We start from the raw sequence: 6354 nt of genomic DNA on the forward strand, positions 1-6354 counted from the left end.
CACCTATGCTGAGACTCGTCATGACGAAAAGGGTTGGGGGATTTCGGCGAAGACGGCTGCTATTAGTCTTGCGCTATGGCAACCTTCATTCTAACACTAGAATCCAGATACCTTCTGTTCGAGACACTTTCGAACCAGAATGGCCTGCAAAGTTTGGGTATTTAATAGATAGCCTAACTAAATTTCGTCGCTATATCTGGACAGGGCAGGGGTGGCAAGGCCAAGGCGCGTGGGAACGGCTGCTCTCTCTCGTCTCTCTCTCTCTCTCTCTCTCTTCTCTCTCTCTTCTCCTCTCTCCCTGCTGCTCTCTGTCTCTCTCTCTCTCTCTGCTTGCTCTCTCTCTCTCATCTCTCTCGCTCTCTCTCTCTCTCCTCTTCTCTCTCTCTCTCTCTTCTTCCTGCTCTTTCTCTCTCTCTCTCTTCCTTCCTCTCTCTCTCTATCTCTCTCTTCTCTCTCTCTCTCTCTCTCTCTCTCTCTCTCTCTCTCTCTCTCTCTATCTATCTATCTCTCTCTCCCTCTCTATCTATCTCTCTCTCGATCTCTCGCTCTCTCTCTCTCTCTCTTTCTCTCCCCTCTCTCTCTTCCTCTCGTTCCTGATGCGACTGCCTCTACATGAATGGTTCACGTGAAACGTGCCGACAGCCCAGCAAAATTCACGCGAACGCGCGCGTCGTGTGTTCCCGGTTCGAACTATATACTGAGAAAATAGTTTAACTAACATATATGGCATAACAGATATATAAAATAGTTAACAGAACTGATATAACACATAGTATATGAATAAAATTCTGTATAACATCCCAAGATTAATTCCCCTGTAATAATTAATGGAGCAACAATGGTATCAATTTCATACGTGCGAGAAGATCTTGATGTGTGATAACGGGGATGACAAAGTTCACAATTTGTATACGCGTGGTTTATGCATACAGGGTACAGGAGCGAACCGAATAAGAGACGTGCACCGTACGCGTATTTACCATTTCGAATTTTATTAAACTTTTATGCGCACGAATAAAGTAGTCACCGCGCCGAACTTTATCTGCGGCTGATCAATATGCGGGAGAGAAATATTCGCTTGTTCATTTCAATTGTTTACTATATTCGCGGTTTATCAGCGAGCGTGACACCACAGTTAATTTTTCAGTGTTGACGCGCTTGCCTGGCAACAGTCGCGTACATACGTGGCAACCAACACAATCGGTACACGAAGTGAATTAGTATACGATACGCTGACAACTTACGTACAGGGAGAGAGAGAGAGAGAGACAGACAGACAGACAGACAGACAGAGAGAGAGAGAGAGAAGAGAGGAGGAGAGAGAGATGAAGAGAGAAAGAGAGAAAAGAGAAAGAGAGAGAGAGAGAGAGAGAGAGAGAAAGAGAGAAAGAGAGAGAGAGAGAGAGAGAGAGAGAAGAGAGAGAGAGAGAGAGCGCGCGCGAGAGAGTAAGAGAGACATACACACATACGCATCGCAATCGGTGCATTTATCTACCTTTATCACCTGTTGGCGTGCATCATCATTGTCAATTCATACTAGGCAAAGGCGTTTCATTGTCGACTACACGCACAGCAAGAGACACCACAAGCTACTCTCAAGGATGGGTAAAGAACGCGACCACGCACCGGAGAGGCAGGCCGACGGCAACTGGTATAAGCCGGCGACGGAATCTATCGGCGAGGAGACCGGTCGCGGCGACATGACGGCAGCGACACACTGCGCGGGCGTGAGAGAAGACACTGATAGAAGGCGCATGTGCGAACCACCGCTGGCCTTTATCGTTAAGATGGAGCAAAGCGACAAGCACAGCTTCTCGCAACACGACAACCGGCACGCATTACAAGTGCGAAACGAAATATTATATGACATTGTAGGAGTTAGATCCATAATGAAGTTATAAAAGCTTACACTGACGAAATTTTCGTCTATCACCGATAGACTTCTTCAGGTCTGACGTTTCCAGTTAGATGGCAGCACTGGAAAGAAAGTGTTCGTTTTTATAACTTTATTATGAATCTAACTCAGATTAACTTTATTTTCCTGTGAACTATAGAGATCCGATGAAATTTTTCAACCATAAATGACATTTTGTTTTATTTTTTATACCACTATTACGGCTGTGCATGGTTTAACGGTCGAATCATATCCCAAGGTCCGTCTGGTGAAATACTTGCATCAACAAAATACACAAATCATTGTGTTGGAGATATATAAGCACTGAGTCGCTATTATAAAGAGAAGTTAAACTTATATTATTTATATATAATTATATATATATATATATATTCATGAAAAGTTGACAGTTTTCGATGATTTTATAAAGCCGCATTTGCAATAATGATTCAATTTGTAGAGATTCATTTGTGATAATTACTTTATACAAACAACGTTGTTTGGCTAATGTAACCTGGAATCAAGAGCCGATGACAGTTTTTATAGATTCATATATCAACGTGATGTTTTAAAGATTTATACTAGAACGCATGCAAATTCATCGCAGAAATGTATCCCGTAATATATCATAACAACAGCCACACCAGTATTCTGCTGAAGCATATAATGCACACGCGCGCACATTTGGACGCTTACCCAAACGATCTCTGGCTTCCTGCCACATTAGGGTCACGGAGAGTACTTTGGACACGGATTGGGGAAGAAATTAGACAGACGGCAAACGCAATCTAGTCATGTCATTGTACCTGTGAATCCAGCGACTGCTGCGATGACCAGTACCTGCCACTCTGTGTATCAACCCGTCGATACGACAAAAGGTAAGTTTGAAGCATCTAGAAATAGCAATTCACCAGCGAACGCTATCGTGTACGGTCATGTAATTCTAGTAGGGCCTATTGAATGTAGCGCGTAGATGTAACACTGCGATAATACACTATTAGAGACCGTCATTATTGATACGGCCTCGTTAAATAAACACACGCACACACACACACACACACACACACACATACACACACGCACACGCACACGCACACACACACACACACACACACACACACACACACACACACACACACACACACACACACACACACACACACACACACATAGCATCAAATGCGAATAACACAATTATATTTTATTATTTATAGTAGTGTAGTAGCATTGATTTTTGATTATATGTCTCATTAATAAAGATTTTAATTAATTATATACGTGATGTAATTATATATTCATCTTATTATTTGGTCCCATTATTATTGTTGTTTGCCACGTGAGCGCAAAATGATATGTCGCATCCTTTATCGTGGTAAAAATAAAATGTAGATGTCGCTGGCTCAGAAAGATCAGTCGTTAATTCTCTTGAACTGATGAACGTATCGGTGAGATATTTTTAATCTTGTTTAACACCATAAGCTAATAATATCCATTTAGTGCATCACGTGATAAATCGTTGAAATTCCATTGGATAACGTCGCAGGTACTATGCTTGCGCCGCACGCCAGATTGTTAATGTAACGCATAATGTGTTTACGTCACGAATTCTCCTGCCCGCTCCTGGGCGCCCACGCAAGAGTTTCGAATTAATGGCGGATTGCTGTTTTGTGCTCGAGGCGTTTTTTGCTTACATCGAATGCACCGCGCATGTAGGGAGTATAAGCAGGTATATAAGCATGAAAAGCTCTAAACAGGAAACCACTAATATGTATATTTTTCTACATTTTATTTCGGCTACAAATAACACACAAATTTACTACTTGCTGGGGGCTAGAAATTCGTGACGTTAGACATTTAATACAAATTGAACATTGCCTTAGTTTAAGAACTTTGTCTTAATTCACTTCATATCCTTGGCCCCCCCCCCAAGTAGCCATTGAAAAGTCATGCTGATGCCACTAACAACACCAGTTAATGCCTGTTGTTGCCGGGCCCATAATTGCTGTCATTCCCCCCCCTCCCCCCCCCCCCCCCCTTAGTGTTGCTGAGGGAAGGTATAGTGCCCCCAACAACAGGCATTAATATATAAATAGTTTTATTTCCCTAAGCAGCGATCCCACTATTTCTAAGCACTAACTAAAGAGAATGCCACATTATTGTTACTAAAGAGTGAAACGTCATTCTATATTTATGATGTCTTATTTTTTATTATTATGTCTATTAGCAATTAATAGTGTTCGAGCCTTAGGTATAATACTTAAACTTATGATAAAAATGATTTTACACTAGTAGTTATGAAGGTGTGTTGTACGTTTGAACCTAATCTGACCATCACTAATATATTTATGTGCAAATTAAATAATTATTCATTCATTAATTAAACATATATTAACTACATCTTAACGAAAATCTTAACATTAACATATTGCGCAATATTTTGCATATATAATGAGAAAGCACAGCACCAACCATCGATTGCATATTGTGCCATCCCCTTTCTCCGCCCCTTTCGCTCTCTTCTCTCCCCCTTTCCCTGTCGCTGCTGTTGTGTGTGTGTGTGTCTTGGTGTGATGTGTGATGTGTTGTGTGTGTTGATGTGTGTGTGTGTGTGTGCTGTGCTGATGTGGTGTGTGTGGTGTCTGTGTGTGTGTGTGTGTGTGTGTCGTGTGTTGGTGTGTGTGTGTGCTGTGTGTGTGTGCTGTGTGTTGCTGGTGTGTGATTGTGATGTGGCTCCCTCACCCGTCTATAACGTCAGAAACGCCGTGCGCGCCCCGCATAGTCACTCCCGAGCCAACTAACCCGTGTGTGCGTGTGCGGGGCCGTGTGGCGTGCACGGTGGTATGCGTAATATATATATATATATATATATATATGCCGATGCCCGTTTTGCTCTTCAAAAACTTCCTTTCATATAAAACTCGACATTAATATCTGAAGTCGACTAGGGCGTCGGTTAGGCTGGCTGATCTGTCAGCGCAGACGTCGACGTGCCACTCTTGCCTCTTGGGCCCTCGCCTTGATGCTGCTGCTGATGATGATGATGATTAACTATATGACGATTTTTCGCTAAATTTGCATCATGCAATTCTGCTGAAAGTCGGATGTGATAAATAACGCGACCGGTTGCAAAAATTTAGAAATTCTTGGGAGATGAGGCAATAGTGTTTGCACCTCGGCCGCCTGAACACATCCACGGTTTGAATGTGAGCTTACGATGACGGCTGCTGCGGCTGCTGCTGTGCTGCTGCTGGCGGTGGTGTTGAAAGGCGATGTCTGTTGCTCTCGTATGTTCTGTGACGCCGCTTGTACGATTAATATATGATGTAGTGTGAATTACTCTTGTTTAAATCTGTGTGATGCATGACAACGGCGGGAACGCGTACTCTTTAAACAAAATAGTGCTTACATGTGTTGGTTAAATATGCACGTTATTTTCGTAATTTATTTCGCCTTTTTTTTATTAATAATCGACTCTGTATATCTAACGCCGCGAATCGTCTTTCACGTCTCGTATTCTGTCGCTTTGTTTTGAAATATTAAATGAGTAAACCTATGCTCATACATTGGCTTCTAAAACTAAAAATGATTATTTTGTAAAATCTATATTATTTAAATATCTAGTTAACTGTAACATAACTGATTACAAGTAGGTGTAAAAATTTGCACATCAGCCCGCAATGATATCGGGTTTAATCTCGTCGCAATATTCCGAAGATATGAATGAATCGTTAGAAATGTCTCACCCGACTTTGCGTGCGTGTATGCAGGCCACAGCGTCGAGCCCCCGGTGAGGAGGAGGTTTCCACGGACCTACCCTCCCGCAAACCCACAGATACGTTCTCCCGCCACGCAGACAGTCGCATGGAGCTTTCCCGACAACGTTGCCTATAAGACTCCGCTGCACGTGATGTCGGCGACGCAGGAACCATTTCTACTGCCGAACAAATGGAAGTACTGAGAGAAGAAAGATGGCGCTGATCCGCGTCGCGGAGTCGTCTGCACGCGACATGTGATCGGTCCTCACCCTGAAATTGAACTCTAAACAAATATATACAAGCTTTTTCGCGCAAACGCTCGAGCGAAAACAAATCTCTTTGGTGAAAACAGTGCAAATTATATCTGTAAGTAATAAAAATGTTTAATAATGGTCGAGAAAATGATTCATTGTTCGCGCTTCGTATTCTAAATGCTGCTGCTGGCGGCGAGCGGTGTATAATGTTGAATTTAAAAACATGACACACACGCACAGGCACGGCGAAGGCATACGCACACACACGCGCGCGCATGCGAACACACACACACAAACATACAAACAAAAACACATACATATACACACTCACACACACACACACACACACACACACACACACACACACACACACACACAACAAACAAACAAACAAACAAACAAACAAACAAACAAACAACAACACACACACAACATACACACATATATATAT

At 42.5% G+C, this 6354-nt stretch overlaps 1 protein-coding gene across 2 annotated transcripts in view; it reads right to left on the reverse strand.

Annotated features, from left to right (window-relative positions):
- LOC106811287 (forkhead box protein L2-like) overlaps positions 1-6354 on the reverse strand; it is a 15265-nt gene that overhangs the window by 8499 nt on the left and 412 nt on the right. The window contains exon 2 of one of the 2 annotated variants that reach the window (XM_014814854.1): positions 1768-1769. The gene's annotated coding sequence lies outside the window, so the exon portion shown is untranslated. Of the gene's footprint in view, positions 1-1504; positions 1636-1767; positions 1770-6354 lie in introns of those variants that run through there. The other variant, XM_014814856.1, reaches the window with a different exon arrangement.

The sequence above is a fragment of the Priapulus caudatus genome, unplaced genomic scaffold (genome assembly GCF_000485595.1).
Source record: "Priapulus caudatus unplaced genomic scaffold, Priapulus_caudatus-5.0.1 Scaffold524, whole genome shotgun sequence".
Taxonomy (NCBI): Eukaryota; Metazoa; Priapulida; class Priapulimorpha; order Priapulimorphida; family Priapulidae; genus Priapulus; species Priapulus caudatus.